The sequence below is a fragment of the Leucopleurus acutus genome (genome assembly GCF_964270905.1).
Source record: "Leucopleurus acutus genome assembly, chromosome: X".
Lineage (NCBI taxonomy): Eukaryota > Metazoa > Chordata > Mammalia > Artiodactyla > Delphinidae > Leucopleurus > Leucopleurus acutus.
In genome coordinates, this window is record NC_139148.1 from 31,893,427 (window position 1) to 31,917,611 (window position 24,185).

Sequence of the window (24,185 nt, forward strand, 5' to 3'; positions counted from 1 at the left end):
TTGGGTTAAGATAAACAGATTCCTATAGTATCTTGTAATATAAAGTCAAGAGGTTTATAATGAGGACAATTTTATTCTATTTTTCAAGTAAATAAAAATTCAAAAAAGTAAACGCAGGCATTTTACATGATCTTATTTCTGCTTTTAATTTTGAAATACTCAGTGTATGAAAATGATTTTACTTATATATGTTTCATGCTTTTAACAGTTTGGCCAACTCTTTCCAGGCTTAACTTTTATTTTTACTACAACCTTTCCATTATAATCTATGCTTATTTGAGCTTTAGAACTCTAAGCTTTCCTCCTCCAACATCTCTCTCATTAGTGTTCAGACAGGTTCCCATAGCCTGGACCTGGGTCAAAGTGAACTGAATATTGACATTAATCATGTGAGCTTTCTGAGGACTAAATCTAAAAGTTGTATGACACCTGGATCAATATGGAATATCCAGAAGTGGGAATTTTCAGGTTCTCACAAATTAGCAAGTAATTCAGATGCACTTCTTTTTTGAAATATATGAAACTATATGAAATATTGTCCTCTGTAGCATGCACTACATTCAGAGCTTTTCTTATATCTGCCCTTGTTCACATTTGTTTCTCAGGCAACCAAACGTATTTGGATGCAAATAATCACCTTTAGTTTCCTGCTATTTTCTTCTGAGTTTCATGAGTTGGGAGGTAAAGTCCTTGAATAAAGCAGAAGAGGGAGTAGATGAAAGAAGGGAGAGGACTATGATTGGTTCATGGTTTGGTTCTCTTGTGGTGGGGAAAAGAGTCATGTTCTGCTGGCCACTGTAGCCTGGAAGCCTGGAATTAGGTTCATACCATCTTTGGGAACATCTACCTTGTTCTAGTTCAGAGAATGTGCTTCTCAATTCATCCTGCTTGGTGGTATTGTTAGTGAAAATTGAAATGGAAGAATATTGCAGGCAGAGCAGGGGTGTAGAATGCCTCCAGCATGAGATGCATGGATGAGGTTTCAGCTAGTGTAGGGGAAATTGTGCCAGAAGGTGCATGAGTTAAAAGTGTAGCTAGGCTGTGGTAAGACCGGGTAGAATACGCAGCATTAGAGGTTGCAGCCAGCCTCTGTCAGAAACCAGCAAGATCTGGGACAAGTGAATATTCAGACTAGATGAGAGCTTGGCCAAAGGTGCCTGGGTGGGGGTGGGGGGGATATTCATCCTATGGCAGGACAAGTAGGTGGTTTATGGGTAGAGTGAGCATCCAGCCAAGTGGTAGACCAGAATGTAGCTCATGGGAGAGGGGAGCAGCTAGCCTGGTGGAGAACCTGGTGTCAGGTGCAGTCAGGGAGTTTATATCTAGCATAAGGAAAGCCACAGGAAGTGCATGAGTGAATCATGTAGCTAGCCTAGGGAAAACCTGGAGCTAGCCTATGGAGTTGAATAGATGGACAAAGATTGCAGGCTAGAAGAGTATTCTGATGCAGGTGCGTCAGAGGGTGCAGGCAGAATAGGTAGGACGTGGCCAGTGGTGCATGAGTTCTGTATGGAGGTGATGTGTGAAGGATCTGGAAGGAGGTGATATGTAAAGGCAGCCTAGGGGGTGAGTAGGTAGAAAGTTCACGGATGTAAAGAACTTTATGTCTAGGGAGGGACTAGGTTAGCCTTCATGCCTGGTGTGTGGTGTGGGGGGAGCCATCCAAAGGGGATTTCTGGCAGTAAGTACGTAGGTGGAGAGCATCCAGTCTAGGAGAGGCTTTGGGAGTTCGTTAAGGTGGTTACAGACAGCTTAAAGGAGCACATGGTAAGATGTGCATGGGTGGAGAAGGCCTGAATCTTGGGATAAGAATCTGGAGGAGACCCATTATTGTACAGGGCAGCCAGCCTAAGGCAGCACATTGCAGTAGTTGCTTGTGTGCATGGTACAGCTAGCCTAGGGGAGGATCAATAAGAAGTGAATGGTGGAGAGATCATGCACCATATGGAAGGGTATAGGTATAGAATGAAGCCAGCTTATAGGGTGCCAGCAAGAGATGCATGAATGAGGTTCCAGCCAGCACAGGGAAAGTTATGGCAGGAAGTGCATGGTGAAAGGTGTAGCCAGGCTATTGGAGGATCAGGTAGGAAGTGTGTAGCTGGAGTTAAAAATACACCAGGATGTGCATGGGAAGAGGAAGCATCCAGACTAAGTATGGTCTCAGCAAGAGATGCAAGGGAGGAGGGAACATATAGCCTATGGTAGGACCAAGTGGGCAGATCATGGGTGGAGGGAGCATACAGCCAAAGAGAAGACCAGAAGTTCATGAGTGGAGGGTGAAGCCAGCCTGGGATAGGACATGTCAGGGTACACAGATGTGTACACCGCAACCACCCAAGGAGAGGTATTGAAAGATGATCCATGGGTGGAGAGTGCAGCCATCCAAGGGACCAACATATATGGAAGCACATGGGAAGAGGGAAGACCCAGCAGAAAGGAGGAAATTACAAAAAACACATGGGTGGAGAAAACATCCAGCTTATAGTAGGATCAAGTGGGCTATTCATTGGTTGAGGGGGAATCTAGCCAAGAGGAAGAAATGGAAATAGTTACAAGATAGGAAAGTGAAGCCAGCTTAGGAGGAAGGCCTGCAGGCAGTGCATGGGTAAAATAGGCAGTGAGCCTATGAGAACCAGCAGGAAGTGCTGTGGGGCCCATCATCAGCAGGTGCACATCTGGAGAATTCAGGAAGCCTAGGGAAGACTAGGCAGGAGGTGCATGGGTGGAGGGAGCATGCAGTCAAAAAGCGTGGAATGGCAGGAAGCAGAAGGCTTGAGGGAGTATTCCAGTCTCCTTAGAGAACCAACAGCATGAGAATCAGTGGAGGGAGGAGAAGGTTCATGGGCAGAAGTGTAGTATTCAGCCTAAGGTAGGATTGGTAGGAAGTTCACGTGTGTAGGAAGCAGCCATTCCACGCAAGGATCCAGCAGGTACTACGTGCATGGAAGATGCAGCCAAAGTATTGGAGGAATCAAAAAGATCTGTAAACATGGAGGGTGCAGCTAGAGGAATGGGCTGAAAGTGCATGGCTGGAGGAATCTTTAGGAGGTATATAGATACAGGGCGCAGCAAGAATAAGACAGGATTCGGCAGAAGGTGAAAGGGAGCAGGGTACACTCAACCTAGGGAGAGGAATTGTCAAGTGGTGCATGCACTAGGGAGCGTGCAGCCAGCCAAGGGGAGGAATGGGCAGGCAGTGCATAGATGGAAGGAACATGTAGCCCAGGAAAGGACATGACAGAAAGTGCATGGCTGGAGAGAGCATCTACCCTAGGGGAGGTCTTGGCGGGAGTTGCAAGGGTGGGGTGAGTGTGGGGCATATCTGGCTGTAAGGTCGCGGGTAGTGGGAGCAGCCAGTGTAAGGAGGACCCAGCAGGAAATGCATGAGTCAAGGTATCAGCCAGGTTTGGCGAGGACGGCGCAGGACGTAAATAGGTGAAGGGAGCATCTAACCTAGGGGGTGACATTAAAGGAAGTGTATGAGTGGAGGGTGCAGACAGCCTCAAGGAGGAGTCAGCAATATGTGCATGGGTCCAGGGAGCATCCATCCTAGGGTTGGACACAGTCAGAGGTACTTGGGTACAGCCATCCTAGGAAGGACCTGGTAGAAAGTGCATGGATGGAACGCAGGCATGTAAAAGAGGACCTAGCAGGAACTACGTGTTATAGAGCGTTCAACCAGCCTGGAGAAAAACCAGGCAGGAAGAGCTTGGGCAGAAGGAGCAGACAACAGAGGGGAGGACATTGTAAGAAATGCATGAGTGAAGAAAGCATCCAGTCTAGAATGAGACTCGCTCACCCTAGGTGAGCACTCAGCAGGAGGCTCATGGGTGAGGGGTATCATCAGATTGGTGGAGGACACAGCAGAAGGTATAGGGTTTTAGTGACTTCCTAACCTGGGGAGGAATAGGAAGAGATGCATGAATGGACAAAGGTGAACCCATCCTAAAGCAGAGTCCGGCAGGAGGTGTATGGGTGGAGGGACTGCCTAGCTGAGAGGAGGATATGGCCGGGTGTGTATGGTTGAGGATGCACAGCACGTGTTGTGTGGCGCAGGGTGGAGCCAGCCTAGGCTCAGGCCATCAGGAAGTACATAGTGGGAGAGAAGAATCAAGCCTAGGCAAGGACTAAGCAGGAGATCCATGAAAAGAGGACTCATTTAGGTTAAGGGAAGACTTGATAGAAAGTGTATCAGTGGGTGGTTATGCTAGCCCAAGGGAGGATGTGGCAAGTGCTTCATAGTTGGAGAGTGCAGTCAGCCTAGGAGAGGAAATGGCAGGAGCTTCATGGGTAAAGGAAGCATCCATTCAAGGAGGACTCAGCAGGAGTTGCGTGAGGATTGGAATTTCCCCCTAGAGGATAAACTGACAGATAAACTGACAATCTATGCAGCCAAAGAGGTTGCATCTAGCCTGAGGGAGAAGTAAAGGAGGGGCATCAGTGCAGAAAGTAGCCATTGTACGGGAGGACCCAGCAGAAAGTCCATGAGTGTTGGTTTCAGCTAGCCTAGAGGAAGATTCGGAAGGAGATGCAAAGGTGGAGGTTTCAGCCAGTCTAGAGGAGGAATAGGCTGGAAGTGCATGAATGGAGGCAGTATTCTGTTTAGGGGAAGACTGACCAGGAGGTGCATGGATGGAGGGTGTAGTCAACCTTGGGCCATACTTGTTAGGTGATGCGTGGGTGGAGGTTACAGCCAGCCCAGGGTAGGACTCAGCAGGAGAAGTATGGGAGAGTGAGCATTCACTTAGGAGACAACTCAGCTGGAGGTGTGTGGCTGGAAGGTGCAGCTAGGGGAGGGCTCGGTTCTAAGTTCATCATGGTGGGACAGCCAGTCTAAGGAGGATCCAGCAGGTACCCCACGAGTTAAGAGAGCAACTAGGTGTGAAGAGGCTAAGTGCAGAGGATGGGGAGGCTTCAGCCTAGAGCAGGACATTGAAGGAAGTGGAAGGTGGAGTGTGCATCTGTCCTAGGTGAAGATATGGCAAGAAGTGCAGGTGTGGAAGGTGCAGCCAGCCTAAGGGAGGGCACGGCAAGAGGTGCATGAGAGTACAGTCCATCAGCCTAGGGAGGAATCTACCAGGAGGGCCAAGAGTGGAAGGAGTATCCCACCTAAGGCAGAATTGAGCAGGAAGTACATCGATAGAGGGGAAGCCGGCCTTGAGGAATCACCAGTAGGCACCCAGGTAAACACAAATGGTTGTATCAAGGCTATCTTTTGATAAAAGGGACAATACAGTATTTGATAAACTCAGTATTTAAATAAACACAAATCCTTAACACTTACAGTATCGTAGGGTATTTGTTTATCTTAAGAGGTAAGTGAGCCTGTAAATTAGAAACAGAATGTGTAGTGTCATTTTGGTGCGATATAGAATCTCTTTTTGAACATACTACCATAAAAGATGAAGAGCGAACTTTTTAACAACGTCTTATTAAGAGCAGAACAATACTACAAGGACTTTACTATTTTCAGAGAGGACACCAAATTTTAGGTTTGTATCACTGTAGTATTTCATTCTAAAGGAACCACAAACTCTGTTTTATAATTTTATGAATGAACCCATCAAACCTGAGCCAGATTTGGCAAACTTTTAACACAGATTTGTGTTCCTTTTCATATTGTCTTGAACTTTCTGCAAGCTGCAAAACCTTATTACTGTGGAAATAAAAGGTGGCTTGAATGATGGTTCAATTTGGTTAAAAATGAATTTATATCTTCATAATGTTAAATAGTAACGAAAAGTAATGCTGCTTTATTTGATCAGTAAACCTGTGTAAGTTAAGGAAAAACATTCCCAAGGACAAAAAAAGTGTGTTTGTGTTATACTTGACACTGGTAAATGAGAGAGAACATATTCCTTTACATTAAACACTAAAGATGAAACTAATCCTTTTCACCAAATATTTAAATTATATGAATTTAAATTCTTAAAATGAATCTGAGTTGTTTTATGGAAGAATCTTTTTATACTCCATTTTTATAATGGAGTATATTTAAAGGGTCAGAAATTCAGTTTCCTTATTTTCAGGAAATTTTAGGAATACTCAATTTATGTAAGCAATTGTTTATCTAGATATGCCAGTCAGAACAGAGGCCCCTTTAATTTCCGATAATTTATAATCTACTATATTAATACTGTGTAGGAAAACTTTACATACACAATCAGAGGTGAAGGCATTTCTGAATTACAGGCACATAGACATACAAGCACGGAGAAGTAGAGCTTATAGCTTCAATTCTACAATTTCAGGAACAGGTCAAGTATAAACACAGAAACAGTGAACCTCCCTGGTACAGATATCAAATAGCTCTTCTCCTCCCAGAGGGTATGAAATTCTTCATTGATGTGAGCTCAAAAATAGACAAAAAGACTGATGAACCAGATTCTGTGTTGTCTCTCACCCCATGGGAACTAGATCTGTACAAACCAGCAATCTAGAGAGATCTTCAAATGGCAAATCATAAATACAAATTCTCACCACATGACCAAGCAATTGCACTTTTAGGTTATATGTACAAGAAAACTGAAGCCATATGTTAACACAAAAACTTGTACATAAATGTTTATAGCGGCATTATTTTTAATAGCCCAAAAGTAGAAAAAACCAAAATGTCTATGAACTGATGAAGAGATAAAGAAAATGTGATATATACATAAAATGGACTGTTTTTCAGCCTTAAAAATGAATTGAAGTACTGATACATGCTATAATGTGGATGAACCTTGAAAACATGCTAAGTGAAAGAAACCAGATACAAGATGCCCCTTATTGTATGAGTCCGTTTATGTAAAATATCTAGAATAGGTAAACCCATGGAGACAGAAAGTAGATCGTCGGAGGCTGGTGGGGAGAGAGGAATAAGGCCTTACAGCTTAAAGGGTATGGAGTTTCTTTTGGGGGTGCTGAAACTATTCTGGAATTTGAACTGATACTCTCACAACATTGTGAATATATTTTTTAAAAAACGCTGAATTATACACTTACAATGGCTGAAATGGTGAATTTTGTTATGTGGACTTTACCTTAATAAAAAAAGAAAAAGAAAACTGAAAACCCAATTACCAACCATGGCTATCAATAGCAGGAAATAGCTTATTGGCTGTAAATGAGCCAAAAACACAACAGAAACATTAAATCAGTAGAGAAGAAAACAAAAAATTATAAAAAGAGTCAACAATGTGTTACTGATGCATTGAATTCACATTGGAGAGCCAGGAAAAGACATGCCTGGGCCTTAAATGTTCATGTGGGTTACTTCTCTGTCATTGTAGTTACCTGGCTCTGATAGGTGAAATAATTGGACATATGGGTGTGTCTTCCAAAACACTTAAAGGTAATTATCAAGCAAGTATAAAATCATACCACTTACCCAGATAGGAACACATATTAAAACATTTTATTTATCACGTAAGGAACTTGGCAGATATTATAACTAGTTGACAAGAGAAACCAAAGAACAGAAACAGGAATATTGACCAGGAATAGTAAGATGAATATGTAAACAGGGGCAAAACTGGTTTGATTATCGTATGAAGGGGACAGTTGAGCCTCCACTGGAGGTTGTGGGTATCTATCAGCGACCTACAACTTACAAAAGGATGTAAAAGGGCTCAAAGATAGTGTGAGGCTAGAATCAAATAACAGGGAGTTGTGTCCTATAGACAAGGAGCAGTTTTCCATTGAAACACATTTTTAGGTAGAATGCTGAAGTCTAGTACTGATACAAAGTTAAGAGTTCCCTGAAAAAGAGAGTCCTTTCAGCAGAGAGACCGGATTCCTATCACAGACATTTCTAGGCCAGTCCTGATCAGGGCCCAGTGGACACCGATGACTCACAAAGTCTGAGCTGTCACAAAGGTAGCACCCTGACCAATAAAAGGCTGGAGTGCAGGGATACGGCAGGCAGAAAGACACACTGGCCTCTCGAGAGACCCAGGCCAGCAGGACAATCAAGGTGGACTGATCAGGGCAGAACCCAGCCAACATCATGTCACAGAAAAGAAGCTTCTGGTTCTATCATTGTCAAAAGAAACGCTACCTCTTCCACTCCAGAAGAGCCGAGCTGTAGTTCCCTGTGAGCCGCATGAAGCTCCTCCTGCAAGAGGCTTGCTACGCCCAGTGCCTGAGCTCGTCCACTGCTGTGTTCCAGACCAGCAACCTTGAGTTGTGACGTATGTGACGGTCAACACCGTGGAGCAGGGAGGCCCTCAACAACCACAATATGCGCATCACCCCGGAGCACGTGCAGAGGGCACTGGACGACAACAAGCGCCTCAGCCGCCTCTTCGAGCCCAGCGCCTTCTGTCCGCTGCTGAGCTGCCCCTGCCCAAGGAGAAGTAGAGATGCCCTGGCCCCAGAGCCCGGCTGGACCTCATCAGCAGCCTCTTCTCGCCCCCAAACTGCCCACGGATGAGGGAGGCCTTCTGCCCTCAGCACTGCTATTAAAGTGTTTCAACGCATGGCTGTGCTTCTGACTCCTGTCGTTTTTGTCATTTGTAGGTGAGGTGTCTGTGGGACATCCAGGAGGGGCCGTCTCATGGGGGGGGGTTGGAGGGGTGGAGGGTGTGGTCAGGGTGGGATGCTGCTCCCCTGATTTGGGGGAGCATATTCCCATGGTGATGGTGTGGGGTCCTGAGGTGAGTAGCTGGCCGAGGTTGTGGGGATAGAGGACTTAGTCCCTCACTGGCTGTGAGGGAGTCCAGGCCTGGGAGGCTGGGAGGTTGGTGGGGGCTCCCCAGCATGTCGAATTCCCAGAATGATGGTGGTAATGGGGGAGGGGCTGAAAACCATGATGGGAGAACCGAAGGCTTTAATCATGATGGGAGAACCGAAGTCTTTAATCATGATGGGGGACATCTAAAAGTGGGAGGTGATGGCAATCAGGTGGGTGGACAGGGTGGCACAGCAGTTGGCAGTGAACTTAATGGGACACGGCCTTTACGTGGAGATTGAGTAGTGATGGGGAGACCAAAAAGACCTACACATAAAAGGAATTATGGCCATGTTGATTTCATATTGATTTACACCCTGCCTCATTTCAAAAAAGGACTTGAGGCTGGGCTTATTAGATAGTGCTGTGATACTCTCTGTGGAATATATCCTTCTGTCCTCTCTTGTGGACACTGGTAAATTAAATAGTAATATTATATAAACGTACCATCTGGACTAAAACATGCAATTCAAGCAGTTCTTGTGATTACTAAATATTACCAGACTTATGCTTAAATGTGTCCCATTGTAAATGCAATTATAAATCTCATTCTCAGATGAAACACCTAACCTATGATCATTTATTTGATAGAGGAACAGAGTTATCAGCAGCTGAATACATGTTTTAAGCTGTGTAAGTATATAAATTTTGTCTCGTCTTCCCTTTAGGTCTCTAATCCATTTTGAGTATATTTTTGTGTATGGTGTTAGGGAGTGTTCTAATTCCATCCTTTTGCATGTAGCTGTCCAGTTTTCCCAGCACCACTTATTGAAGAGACTGTCATTTCTCCATTGTATATCCTTCCCTCCTTTGTCATAGATTAGTTGACCATAGGTGCATGGGTTTATCTCTGGACTTTGTATCCTGTTCCATTGATCTATATTTCTGTTTTTGTGCCAGTACCATACTGTCCTGATTACTGTAGCGTTGTAGTATAGTCTGACGTCCAGGAGCATGATTCCTCCGGCTCCGTTTGTTTCCCTCAAAATTGCTTTGGCTATTTGGGGTCTTCTGTGTCTCCATACAAATTGTGAAATTTTTTGTTCTAGTTCTGTGGAAAATGCCAATGGTAGTTTGATAGGGATTGCATTGAATCTGTAGATTGCTTTGGGTAGTAGAGTCATTTTCACAATGCTGATTCTTCCAATCCAAGAACATGGTGTATCTCTCCATCTGTTGCTATCATCTTCAATTTCTTTCAACAGTGTCTCATAATTTTCTGCATGCAGGTCTTTTGTCTCCTTAGGTAGGTTTATTCCTAGATATTCTATTCTTTTTGTTTCAATGGTAAATGGGAGTGTTTTCTTGATTTCACATTGTTCATCATTAGTATATAGGAATGCAAGAGATTTCTGTGCATTAATTTTGTATCCTGCTACTTTACCAAATTCATTGATTAGCTCTAGTAGTTTTCTGGTAGCATCTTTAGGATTCTCTATGTATAGTATCATGTCATCTGCAAACAGTGACAGCTTTACTTCTTCTTTTCAGATTTGGATTCCTTTTATTTCTTTTTCTTCTCTGATTGCTGTGACTAAAACTTCCAAAACTATGTTGAATACTAGTGGTGAGAGTGGGAAGCCTTATCTTGTTCCTGATCTTAGAGGAAATGATTTCAGTTTTTCACCATTGAGGACGATGTTGGCTGTGGGTTTGTCATATATGCCCTTTATAATGTTGAGGAAAGTTCCCTGTATGCCTACTTTCTTCAGAGTTTTTATCATAAATGGGTGTTGAATTTTGTCAAAAGCTTTCTCTGCATCTATTGAGATGATCATACGCTTTTTCTCCTTCAGTTTGTTAATATGGTGTATCACGTTGATTTGTGTATATTGAAGAATCCTTGCATTCCTGGGATAAAGCCCACATGTTCATGGTGTATGATCCTTTTAATGTGCTGTTGAATTCTGTTTGCTAGTATTTTGTTGAGGATTTTTGCATCTATGTTCATCAGTGATATTGGCCTGTAGTTTTCTTCCTTTGTGACATCTTTTTCTGGTTTTGGTATCAGGGTGTTGGTGGGCTCGTAGAATGAGTTTGGGAGTGTTTCCTCCCTCTGCTATATTTTGGAAGAGTTTGAGAAGGAAGGGTGTTATCTCTTCTCTAGATGTTTGATAGAATTTGTCTGTGAAGCCATCTGGTCCTGGGCTTTTGTTTGTTGGAAGATTTTTAATCACAGTCTCAATTTCAGTGCTTGTGATTGGTCTTTTCATATTTTCACTTTCTTCCTGGTTCAGTCTTGGAAGGTTGTGCATTTCTAAGAATTTGTCCATTTCTTCCAGGTTGTTCATTTTATTGGCATAGAGTTGCTTGTAGTAATCTCTCATGATCTTTTGTATTTCTGCAGTGTCAGCTGTTACTTCTCCTTTTTCATTTCTAATTCTATTGATTTGAGTCTTCTCCCTTGTTTTCTTGATGAGTTTGGCTAATGGTCTATCAATTTTGTTTATCTTCTCAAAGAACCAGCTTTTAGTTTTGTTGATCTTTGCTATATTTCCCTTCATTTCTTTTTCATTGATTTCTGATCTGCTCTTTATGATTTCTTTGTGATCTTTATGATTTCTAAATTTTTGATAGTTTGATTAATATGTGTCTTGGCATGTTTCTCCTTGGATTTATCCTGTATGGGACTCCCTGTGCTTCCTGGACTTGATTAACTATTTCCTTTCTCATATTAGGGATGTTTTCAACTATAGTCTCTTCAAATATTTTCTCAGTCCCTTTCTTTTACTCTTCTTCTTCTGGAACCCCTATAATTCGAATGTTGGTGCATTTAATGTTCTCCCAGAGGTCTCTGAAACTGTCCTCAATTCTTTTCATTCTTTTTTCTTTATTCTGTTCTGCAGTAGTTATTTCCACTATTTTATCTTCCAGGTCACTTATCCGTTCTTCTGCCTCAGTTATTCTTCTATTGATCCCTTCTAGAGAATTTTTTATTTCATTTATTTTGTTGTTCGTCATTGTTTGTTCGCTTTTTAGTTCTTCTAGGTCCTTGTTAAATGTTTCTTGTATTTTCTCCATTCTATTTCCAAGATTTTGGATCATCTTTACTATCATTATTCTGAATTCTTTCTCAGGTAGACTGCCTACTTCCTCTTCATTTGTTAGGTCTGGTGGGTTTTTACCTAGCTCCTTCCTCTGCTGTGTGTTTCTCTGTCTTCTCACTTTTCTTAGATTACTGTGTTTATGGTCTCCTTTTCACAGGCTGCAGGTTCATAGTTCCCGTTGTTTTTTGGTGTGTGCCCTCAGTGGCTAAGGTTGGTTCAGTGGGTTGTGTAGGCTTCCTGGTGGAGGGGACTAGTGCCTGTGTTCTGGTGGATGGGGCTGGATCTTGTCTTTCTGGTGGGCAGGTCCAGGTCTGGTGGTGTGTTTTGGGGTGTCTGTGGCCCTATTATGATTTTAGGCAGCCTCTCTGCTAATGGGTGGGGTTGTGTTCCTGTCCTGCTAGTTGTTTGGCGAAGGGTGTCCACCACTGGAGTTTGCTTGTCGTTTAGCGGAGCTGGGTCTTGGCGTTGAGATGGAGATCTCTGGGAGATTTTTGCCGTTTTATATTACATGGAGTAGGAGGTCTCTTGTGGACCAATGTCCTCAACTTGGATCTGCCACTTGAGGGGCACAGCCCTGATGCCTGGCTGGAGAACCAAGAGCCTGTCATCCACACAGCTCAGAATAAAAGGGAGAAAAAGAAAGAAAGAATGAAAGAAGATAAAATAAAATAAATATAATAAAGTTATTAAAATAAAAAATAATTATTAAAAAAACTTTTTAAGTTATTAAAAAAAACAGAGAAAAGGAACCAAAAAACAAATCCACCAGTGATAAAAAGCCCTAAAAAAAAAAAAAAAAGATAGCACCCTAGGACAAATGGTAAAAGGAAAGCTATACAGACAAAATCACACACAGAAGCATACACATACACACTCACAAAAAGAACAAAAGGGAAAATTATATATATATATATATATATATATATATATATATATATATATATATATATAGTTGCTCCCAAAGTCTACCTCCTCAATTTGGGATGATTCGTTGTCTCTTCAGGTATTCCTCAGATGCAGGGCTCATCGAGTTGATTGTGGAGATTTAATCCGCTGCTCCTGAGGCTGCTGGGAGAGATTTCCCTTTCTCTTCTTTGTTCACACAGCTCCCAGGGGTTCAGCTTTGGATTTGGCCCCGCCTCTGTGTGTAGGTCGCCTGAGGGCGTCTGTTGTTCGTCCAGACAGGACGGGGCTAAAGGAGCAGCTGATTCGGGGGCTCTGGCTCACTCAGGCAGGGTGGAGGGAGGGGTACAGATGTGGGGCGAGCCTGCGGCGGCAGAGGCCGGCGTGACGTTGCACCGGCCTGAGGTGCGCCGTGCGTTCTCCTGGGGAAGTTGTCCCTGGATCCCGGGACCCTGGCAGTGGTGGGCTGCACAGGCTCCCGTGAGGGGAGGTGTGGAGAGTGACCTGTGCTTGCACACAGGCTTCTTGGTGGTGGCAGCAGCAGCCTTAGCGTCTCATGCCCGTCTCTGGGGTCCGCGCTGGTAGCCGTGGCTCGCGCCCGTCTCTGGAGCTCTGGAGCTCGTTTAAGCAGCACTCTTAATCCCCTCTCTTAGCGCACCAGGAAACAAAGAGGCAAGAAAAAGTCTCTTGCCTCTTCGGCAGCTCCAGACTTTTTCCCGGACTCCCTCCCGGCTAGCTGTGGCTCACTAGCCCCCTTCAGGCTGTGTTCACGCAGCCAACCCCAGTCCTCTCCCTGGGATGTGACCTCTGAAGCCCGAACCTCAGCTCCCAGCCCCCGCCCGCCCCAGCAGGTGAGCAGACAAGCCTCTCGGGCTGGTGAGTGCTGGTCGGCACCGATCCTCTGTGAGGGAATCTCTCCGCTTTGCCCTCCACACCCCTGTTGCTGCGCTGTCCTCCGTGGCTCCGAAGCTCCCCCCCTCCGCCACCCGCAGTCTCCACCCGCGAAGGGGCTTCCTAGTGTGTGGAAAGCTTTCCTCCTTCACGGCTCCCTCCCACTGGTGCAGGTCCCATCCCTATTCTTTGTCTCTGTTTTTTCTTTCTTCTTTTGCCCTACCCAGGTACGTGGGTAGTTTCTTGCCTTTTGGGAGGTCTGAGGTCTTCTGCCAGCATTCAGTGGGTGTTCTGTAGGAGTTGTTCCACATGTAGATGTATTTCTGGTGTATCTGTGGGGAGGAAGGGGATCTCCACGTCCTACTCCTCCTTCACCTTGAAGCTTCTCTGTTTGCTAGTATTTTGTTCAGGATTTTTGCTTCTATATTCATCAGTGATATTGGTCTGTAATTTTCTTAGTAGTATCTTTGTCTGTTTTTGGTATCAGGGTGATGGTGGCCTCATAGAATGAGTTTGGTAGTGTTCCTTCCTCTGCTGTATTTGGAAGAGTTTGAGAAGGATAGGTGTTAGCTCTTCTCTAAATGTTTGATAGAATTCACCTGTGAAGCCATCTGGTCCTGGACTTTTGTTTGTTGGAAGATTTTTAATCACAGTTTCAATTTCATTACTTGTGATTTGTCTGTTCATATTTTCTGTTTCTTCCTCGTTCAGTCTTAGAAGGTTATACCTTTCTGTGAATTTGTCCATTTCTTCCAGGTTGTCCATTTTATTGGCATAGAGTTGCTTTAAACTCTTAGAGGAAAACATAGGAAGAACACTCTCTGACATAAATCATGGCAAGATCTTTTTTGATCCACCTCCTAGAGTAATGGAAATAAAAACAGAAATAAACAAATGGGACCGAATGAAACTTAAAAGCTTTTGCAAAGGAAAGGAAACTACAAACAAGACAAAAAGACAACCCTCAGAATGGGAGAAAATATTTGCAAATGAATCAACGGATAAAGGATTAATCTCCAAAATATATAAACAGTTCATGCAGCTCAATATTAAAAAAGCAAACAACCCAGTCCAAAAATGGGCAGAAGACCTAAGTAGACATTTCTCCAAAGAAGACATACAGATGGCCAAGAAGCACATGAAAAGCTGCTCAACATCACTAATTATTAGCAAAATGCATATCAAAAGTACAATGAGGTATCACCTCACACCAGTTAGAATGGGCGTCATCAGAAAATGTACAAACAACAAATGCTGGAGAGGGTGTGGAGAAAAGGGAACCCTCTTGCACTGCTGGTGGGAATGTGAATTGGTACAGCCACTATGGGGAACGGTATGGAGGTTCCTTAAAAAACTACAAGTAGAATTACCATATGACCCAGCAATCCCACTACTGAGCATATACCCAGAGAAAACCATAATTCAAAAAGACATGTGCACCCCAGTGTTCATTGCAGCACTGTTTCCAATAGCCAGGTCATGGAAGCAACCTAAATGCCCATTGACAGACAAATGGATAAAGAAGATGTGGTTCATATATACAATGGAATATTACTCAACCATAGAAAGGAACGAAATTGGGTCATTTGTAGAGACATGGATGGATCTAGAGACTGTCATACGGAGTGAAGTAAGTCAGAAAGAAAGGAAAATATCATCATATATTAACGCATATATGTGGAACCTAGAAAAATGGCACAGATGAGCCAGTCTGCAGGGCAGAAATAGAGGCACAGATGTAGAGAACAAATGTATGGACACGAAGGGCGGAAAGTGGCCAGTGGGGAGGTGGTGGGATGAATTGGGAGACTGGGATTGACATATATACAGTAATATGTATAAAATGGATAACTAATAAGAACCTGCTGTATAAAAAAATAAAATTCTAAAATTCAATAAATAAATAAATTCTGTCCCAAGTGATGGACTCGAAAGCACACACAGTTCTTATAAACACTCTTATGTGCTAAGTTTAAAAAAAACTGTCATGTCAAGTGATGTATACTAATTCCTCTCCTATCTGTGTCAACATCTGGCATTTTCTCCTGTTCATCATATGCTGAAGGGCCACCGTCTGCTGCCTCTTGGCCTGTCATAAAGGACTGATCAGAAGCTGCACAGCTGGCTTGAACTGTGGCATCAGTGGACCTGGGTTCACCATCCCAGTTCCCCACTTTCTGGCTACATGATCTTGGACATTCATCTATTTCCTGTGGGCAGCAGCTTCCTTACCTGTAAAACGGGGATAATCAGCGTTCCTCCATCTTGGGGTTTTCCCAAAGACTAAGTCACCGTGTGCCTGTAAACCGCGGCTTAACACAGAGCCTGGTACAGGGCACGCCCTTAACAGATGGCTGCCTGTGTCTCCCTCCCCGTGTACCAGATGCTCAGACAGGTTTCCCCAAGGTGCCACCAGGCCTGGTTCTCCCGTGACTGCTGGATGCTTGGGCCTCTGGCTGTGAAAACCCCGGCCTGCCAAAGCTCGAAGCTCGTGGGGGCACGAGAGTGAGAGTACCTCCCGTGCAGGGGGAAAGCCAGGGCTGCATCCGGGAACCAGACAGCCCTCGCCCTGTCTGCTCCCCTCTGCCCGGTGACTCACCGTCTCTGCTTCCTTGTACCATCTAATAAAGCTTGGAGCTGACTGAGCCTTTGCCGACTTCACAGCATTATCTAGAGTGACAGTGTCGGGTGTGCTTAGAGCTCAGTGGAGTAGGTGCTTGTTTAATCCAAGAAACTTTTCTTGACACCTGGTGCTCATTCAGCCAAACATTTACAGAAGCCTCATTGCCAAGATGTCCACTGCACAAATTTGTGATTCGTTAGAAGAGCCGTGAAGGCCTCCTGGCCTCCGCCAAGCCCCCCTCTTGCTCTTCTGCTCACGTGAGTGGCCAGCAGGCCTCTCCCCAGCGACTGCAGGTGGAGAGTCACCTTCAGCTGGTCACATCTTGGCACCAACAGTGCCACCCCGTCCCTGAAGTGGAGCCTCTTGGTGTCCAGGGCATGGTTCCTCATCTTCCAGTGACCTTCAGCCAACAGGGAGATGCCTCCAGGGTGGGTGGTGCCAGGGAATCAATCATGATACTCAAATCCTGCCATGTTGGTTAAATAGCGTCTGATAAGGAAAAGCTGTTTACTTTGGCTTCTGGCCGTGGCTTGTTTTAGCACAAAGCATAGTCTCCTGGATGCCTGACCAGAAGTCACACCAGAGGAATTCATTAAGGGCTAGAGAAGTCATAGTAGGTGGGTAAACCACATCAGATTAGCAGGTGTGTGTGCTCGGGGGTCCCCTTACAGTCCATGCCGTAGTCAGCAGTAGTGGTCCCCGGGACACCTGCAGGGAGCCAGGCTTCCTGAGCTCTTTTACACTCTCTGTTTGATGTCCGAGTTTGGAGGTTGAGCTTTACTGACCTCGCGTTGGCAAACCTTCTGCAGAGTCACCTGGACATGGGAGAATCAGGCAGAGTTATACCACCATCCCTTTAAGAATCGTGCTTCAGCTGTGCCTGTGACTTTAACAGGAGACATGGGGCCCTCCGGCCAGCACGTCAGTCTAACTGCGCCCCCTGCCAAATCCCCTCCTACACGGGACCGGGAATCATCCACGCAGGGGAGGAAGGCAGGCAGAGGGTGAGAACCACTGCCCCGGGAAAGCATGAGGCAACCAGGTTTAGGCTTTTTGTACATTTTGAAGAGGTGGGACGGGGGATGGTGAAGAGGGATTTATTCTAACGCGAGCCCTGCAGAGAGAACACCAGTAACGACCAGTGCCCTGTTGGGAGTGGGAAAACTAAAACCGGAGTGAGTAGGGACAGAGGCTGGGGAGGGTATGGCTGCCAAACGAGGTCTGTGATCAAAAGCAGTGTCAGGGCCGGCCAGGGTCAGACACAGGTCAACACACGGGAAAACATCACGTGTGGGACGACGTGAGCCCCCGAGTCGAGCCTGGAAAGATCTTGGAGAGTAACGTCGGTTTGCTGTTGGCATGAACACGAGGCCTGGGACCTAGGCTGGCCTCCCACTGAAGACAACCTCTGAGAAGAGAGGTGTTTTGAAGGCCCAGGCTCCCCTGGTCCCCGAGTCTGACAGGTCCTACAGTCATGTGGCTATGACTCTTTATTTTTTTTTTTATTGGAATATAGTTGATCTACAATGTTGTGTTAGTTTCAGGGGTACTGCAGAGTGAATCAGTTATACATATACATATATCCACTTTTTTTAAAATTTTTTCCTATATAGGTCATTACAGAGTATTGAGTCTAGTTCCCTGTACTATTCAGTAGTTCCTTATTAGTTATCTTTTTTTTAATTGGAGTATAATTGCTTTACAATGGTGTGTTAGTTTCTGCTTTATAACAAAGTGAATCAGTTATACATATGTTCCCATATCTCCCCCCTCTTGTGTCTCCCTCCCTCCCACCCTCACTATCCCACCCCTCTTAGGTGGTCACAAAGCACCGAGGTGATCTTCCTGTGGTATGTGGCTGCTTCCCACTAGCTAGCTATTTTACAGTTATCCTTTTTAATTAATTTTTTTGAGGGGTATAGTTGATTTACAGTGTTGTATTAGTTTCAGATGTAGAGCAAGGCGAGTCAGTTATACATATACACATATCCACTCTTTTTTAGATTCTATTCCCATATAGGTCATTACAGAGTATTGAATAGAGTTCCCTGTGCTATACAGTAGGTTCTTAGTTATCTACTTTATATATAGTAGTGTATATATGTCAATACCATCTCCCAGTTTCTCTGCCGCCTTTCTCTGCTGCTAACCATAGGATTGTTTTATACATCTATGACTCTATTTCTGTTTTGTAAGTAAGTTCATTTGTACCATTTGGTTTTAGATTCCACATAGAAGCAATATCATATATTTGTCTTTCTCTGACTTCACTCAGTATGACAATCTCTAGGTCCATCCATGTTGCTACAAATGGCATTATTTCATTCTTTTTTATGGCTGAGTAACAGTCCATTGTATATGTGTACCACATCTTTTTCCACTCCTCTGTCGATGGACATTTAGGCTGCTTCCATGTCTTGGCTATTGTAAATAACACTGCAGTGAACACTGAGGTGCATGTTTCTTTTTGAATTATGGATTTTTCTGGAAATATGCCCAGGAGTGGGATTGCTGGATCATATGGTAGTTCTGTATTCAGTTTTCTGTTCTCCATAATGCTTGTACCAATTTACATTCCCACCAACAGTGTAGGAAGTTTCCCTTTTCTCCACACCTTCTCTAGCATCTATCACTTGTAGAATTTTTGATGATGGCCATTCTGACCAGTTTCAAAGTGGCAGCTTGCATATCTAATTTGGACCACAGATGGGTTTGCTAGTCCTACACAAATGTTTTTAAAGAAAATTAGTTATCTGTTAACATTTAAAAATCAATAACTTTTTATGTGAATAAAGGTCTTACAGAGGAGATGTAGTAAGCCTAGTTGAGAATCTAGCAGGAGGTGCATGGGTGCTTGAAGCAGGCAGCCTAGGTGAGGACTCATCAGGAAGTTCCTGAGTGGAGGCTGCAGCCACTCTAGGGGAGCTATCGGAGAATGGTGCGTGTGTGGAAGGTGCAGCCATTCTGTAGGCTGATGGATTAGAAGGTAAATGGGAAGAGGGAGAAACCAGCCTAGAGGAAGATTTGGCAGGAGTTTCATGAGTGACGTAAATATCCATCCTGTGGTAGGACCTAGAAAGCTATGCATGAGTGGAGGGAGCAGCTAGCCTCCAGGAGGACTTCTAGGCTATGAGTGAGTAGAGGGAAAGCAGCCTGGTGAAGTATGCAACAATAAGTGTAGTAGCGGGCGATGTAGCCAACCTAGGAGATGACCCTCCAAGACGTTCTTGAGTGAAAGGTGTAGATACCCTAGGCTAAGGCCTGAGGGGAAGGAGTACTGTAATGGGGAAGACTTGGTAGGACCTAAGCAGTGGATGGAACACCAGCCCAAGGGAAAGACACAGAAGGGAGATGCATGGAAAGTGGAGCATCTAGTCTATGGGAGGAGTGGATGGGAGGTGCGTGGGTGAAATAGCCATTCTAGGGGAGGATCATGTAAGACTGTGTAAGCGAAGGATTCAGCCAGCCTCGGGGAGCAGTCAGCAAGAGGTATAAGGGTGGAGAGTACAGAGAAGCTGGCGGGGGGTTCCTGATAGGAAATGTGTGGCTGGTAGGAGCATGCAGCCCAGGGGCTTACTCAGCAGGAGGTTCATGGGTAGCAGGCTGTGATAACTTAATAACTATTTTTGGTATTCTCTAATTGATGATTTGACATCTTGGAATCATTGGGCTGTGCCAGTGGCCCAAGGTTGTTTACATCTCCACCATCCCAGCATTTTCATGAGCATGAAGGAATCTTATTACAAACCTTCAACAACAAGCTTCAGCCTGTTTTGCTTCTGGCCCAGTAGCCCAGTAGAGCTACTTCTGACTACTGTAGTGATAAAAGCCCCAGTTCCTCTTTCTCTCTCTCTCTGCTTCTCCCTACACATGACCTCATGTGGCCCTGTGTGGCATGTTGGGCCTCCTGTCCACTGGGCAACCCTTTGTAATCAACTGTTCTTTGAAAAGCAGCTGTCTTCATGTCCATACTTTACCAAATGCGATTAAAACAAATCTTGAGTGTATCTTAAAACGGTTGGTGCAGAGAGCAGGGTAGTGGTGACAGGGGTGACCTGGCCTCTGGGTTTACTAACTGAATTCATTAGACAGCAAATACTATGTGGGAAGGCACTGGTGGCTGGGGCCAGCTTGTGCTTCAGTGGCCATTGCGTTGTGTTATGTTTGTCTGGTTTTGCTGTGGTTCTCCAGTCTATGTTGTAGCAGAGCCCAAAAAGCTGAGTCCTCCCCGAGCAGCTGTCTAGCTCAGAGTGCTGTGGTCTGGGCAGAGTGGTCTCCAGTTGGTTCCTTAAGTCTTTTAAAGAAGTTTTTATTTATTTATTTTTTTATTGAAGTATAGTTGATTTACAATGTTGTGTTAATTTCCGCCGTACAGCAAAGTGATTCAGTTATATACATATAAACATTCTTTTTTTATATATTCTTTCCCATAATGGTTTATCCCAGGATATTATTGAATATAGTTCCCTGTGCTGTACAGTAGGACCTTGTTGTTTATCCATTCTATATATAATAGTTTGCATCTGCTAACCCCAAACTCCCAATCCATCCGTCCCCCTCCCCCTTGGCAACCACAAATCTGTTCTCTATGTCTGTGAGTCAGTTTCTGTTTCATAGATAAGTTCATTTGTGTTATATTTTAGATTCACATGTAAGTGATATCATGTGGTATTTGTCTTCCTCTTTCTGACTTACATCACTTAGTATGGTAATCTCTAGTTGTGTCCATGTTGCTGCAAATGGCATTATTTCATTCTTTTTTATGGCTGAGTAGTATTCCATTATATATATGTACCACATCTTCTTTATCCATTCCTCTGTCAGTGGACATGTAGGTTGTTTCCATGTTTTGGCAATTGTGAATAGTGCTGTTATATGAACATAGGGGGTGCATGTATCTTTTTGAATTATAGTTTTGTACAAATATGTGTACAGGAGTGGGATTGCTGGATCATATGGCTACTCTATTTTTAGTGTTTTGAGGAAGCTCTATTCTGTTTTCTATAGTGGCTGCACCAACTTACATTCCCACAGTGTAGGAGGGTTCCCTTAAGTCTTTATGATGCAGCTAATCTGGGCAGGGTCCCTAGGAGAGTCTAGGGCAATTAGCTATCGTACTATGTGGAAGTCCTCCCAAAGGAATAAGAAGTGGTTACCGCTCTCCTGGTACAAGTGAATCTGATCCACCAAACCTTCACTAGTGCAGAAGGCCATAGAGGCTACTCAGCTAAAACCAACTCCCTTCCTCATACGTGTAAGGCCCACGGGCCTATCTCTGTGGGTAGCAGGGAACTGCCTAACTAGATATCCTTACACTGAAAGGACCTGGTGACCAGTGATGTGGTCCGCTCTTTCCCCTGCGACCATGGCTCCCTGCAAACATTGCCGTGTCGCTCCCAAACTCCTCTGCTATTGTCTGCTTTGCTGTTATTGTACTTTGTCCCTGGACCCTGTGGATTCTATGAGTTTGTATCCTTAGAGGCCTTTGGCACAATAGTGAATTAAAAAAACCAGAAGCGTATGGAACATCTTGTCCTGGCACCTCCAGAAACTCCTGCTGATGTGCTTGATTTGATTACTACTTGTGAAATACCACGAGAACACTCTGGAGTGCTGTCAGTGCCGCAGCGTATCAGCACTCTGAGAACTGGTTTTAGAAACAAAGCATAGGAACAGATCAGGCAGTGCCACAATTGCCCTCTTGCAGGCGGACCCCAACACTGTGGAGGTCAACTGGGATGCCTTAGAACGGGAGGCCGACACCAAACCACTGCTGCAGGTATTTCTGGTAAACACCCAACTGGTAAAAACTGTTGGGAGTGAGCAAGAAATTGAGATGGAGAGTTGAAGTTTCATAAGACTAGAAATACAAACCATCTTAAGGGACTTCGTACAGAGCGTTCAGGAAAAGGGCACATCATGGTTTGTAAGGGTCTTTACTATAGGCTGCACACTCGGGCTCATGGTCTAAGAAATGAGCAGTCAGTGGGAATAGCCTGAGACCCCTAAATACATACTGTACTCAGGGATCCTCTGTCCACTCTGGCTAGACTCGCACCTGTACTCAGCACACCTGTCAAACAGATGAAAGTGCCACTGATCAGCCAGATCAGAAGAGCCCCTAGAAAATCGCTGTGTGGAGCAAGCCCCTTCTATTATTACAGTGGGTTTTTATGGCCTGGGAATGGGCTTACCCTAGCATAGCCACCATCACTGCTAAGGCCAGTGATAAATGGCAAATAGTACAGGAGGCCAAAACATTATTACACAAAATTGGCATGGTTGGGCCAGTTTATTATTTTGTAGAAAACCCTGACCCTGCAGATCATAAAGCCATTTCAAACCCAGAGTCTGCCCTCCTTGACCCACAGTCCATGGAACTTTTCCAAGGCCCCTCCCCTCCCACCAAATTATAAACCTACCTTTGTTTCTCTTATGGCTCAGCCCACACAGTCCAGGAGACCCTAGAGGGAATAGCTATCCCAGTTGACTTGAGAACAACTCACACAACAATTAACAGGTTTTAGTTTATCAGAGCCAGCGCTGGCTTGACCCTCTAGGTCTTTTCTCCCTCTGGATGGCGACCTCTACTTCCTGACTGTCTCCCTCAGGGACCCCCAGATAAATCTCTCCTTGGTGATCAGTGGGTAATGGTAGTTCACCAAGACCTCATAGCTGGGCAGCCATTTCAAAAACTCAAACTCTGGAAAGGAGGCATTTCTCTTCTTCTTTTAAAATTTATTTTATTGAAGTATAGTTGATTTCCATTATTACTCTCTGCTGTACAGCAAAGTGATTCAGTTATACATATGTGTACATTCTTTTTCATATTCTTTTCCATTATGGTTTTTTAGTTGAAGTATAGTTGATTTACAATGTTGTGTCAATTTCTGCTGTACAGCAAAGTGACTCAGTTATACATATATAGACATTCTTTTTTTCATATTCTTTTCCATTGTGGTTTATCACAGGATATTGAATATAGTTCCCTGTGCTACACAGTAGGACCTTGTTGTTTATCCATTCTATATATAATAGTTTGCGTCTGCTAATCCCAAACTCCCACTTCATCCCTCTCCCACACCTCTTCCCCCCTTGGCAACCACAAGTCTGTTCTCTGTCTGGTTTTCTTTCATAGACAGGTTCATTTGTGTTATATTTCAGATTCCACATATAAGTGTTATCATATGGTATTTGTCTCTCTTTCTGACTTACTTCACTTAATGTGACAATCTCTAGGTCCATCCATGTTGCTGCCAATGGCATTCTTTCATTCTTTTTTATGGCTGAGTAATATTCCATTGTATATATGTACCACATCTGCTTTATCCATTCATCTGTTGATGGACATTTATGTTGCTTCCATGTCTTGGCTATTGTGAATAGTACTGCTGTGAACATAGGGCTGCATGTGTCTTTTCGAATTAGAGTTTTGTCTGGTTATATGCCCAGGAGTGGGATGGCTGGGTCATATGGCAACTCTATTTTTAGTTTCTTGAGGAACCTCCCTACTGTTTTCCACAGTGGCTACGCCAATGTACATGCCCACCAACAGTGTAGGTGGGTTCCCTTTTCTAAGAAAGGAGGCATCTCTTAATTTAGGACCTTTTCCTAATCCACAGTCAGCTTCTGCAGAGACACCTCGAGGCTCTCAGCTATCATCCCGACAAACCTACCTGTTGGCAACTTGGAGACAGGGGTATCCCTCATGAAAAAAATTGGGGCTAATCCATCTATGAAATCCAACAATTAAAAAACCTGCTAGATATCTTTGGAACTCATACAGGAGGGAGTTCCCTTTGTTGGTTAGGGGAAGTCCCACGCAGCCAGAGGGAGGCAGTGTCAGCTCCTAGTTCTAGGGGCCCTAATGCCCCATGCCCTGCCCTGCCCTTCAACAGTAGCAGTCACCTAATCACCTCCCCTAGGATGACGGCAGCTCCCTGGAGCTTGTCCCACTGCCTGGGGATAATCACACATAAACTACTCTTATGGTCCATTGGATCCCACA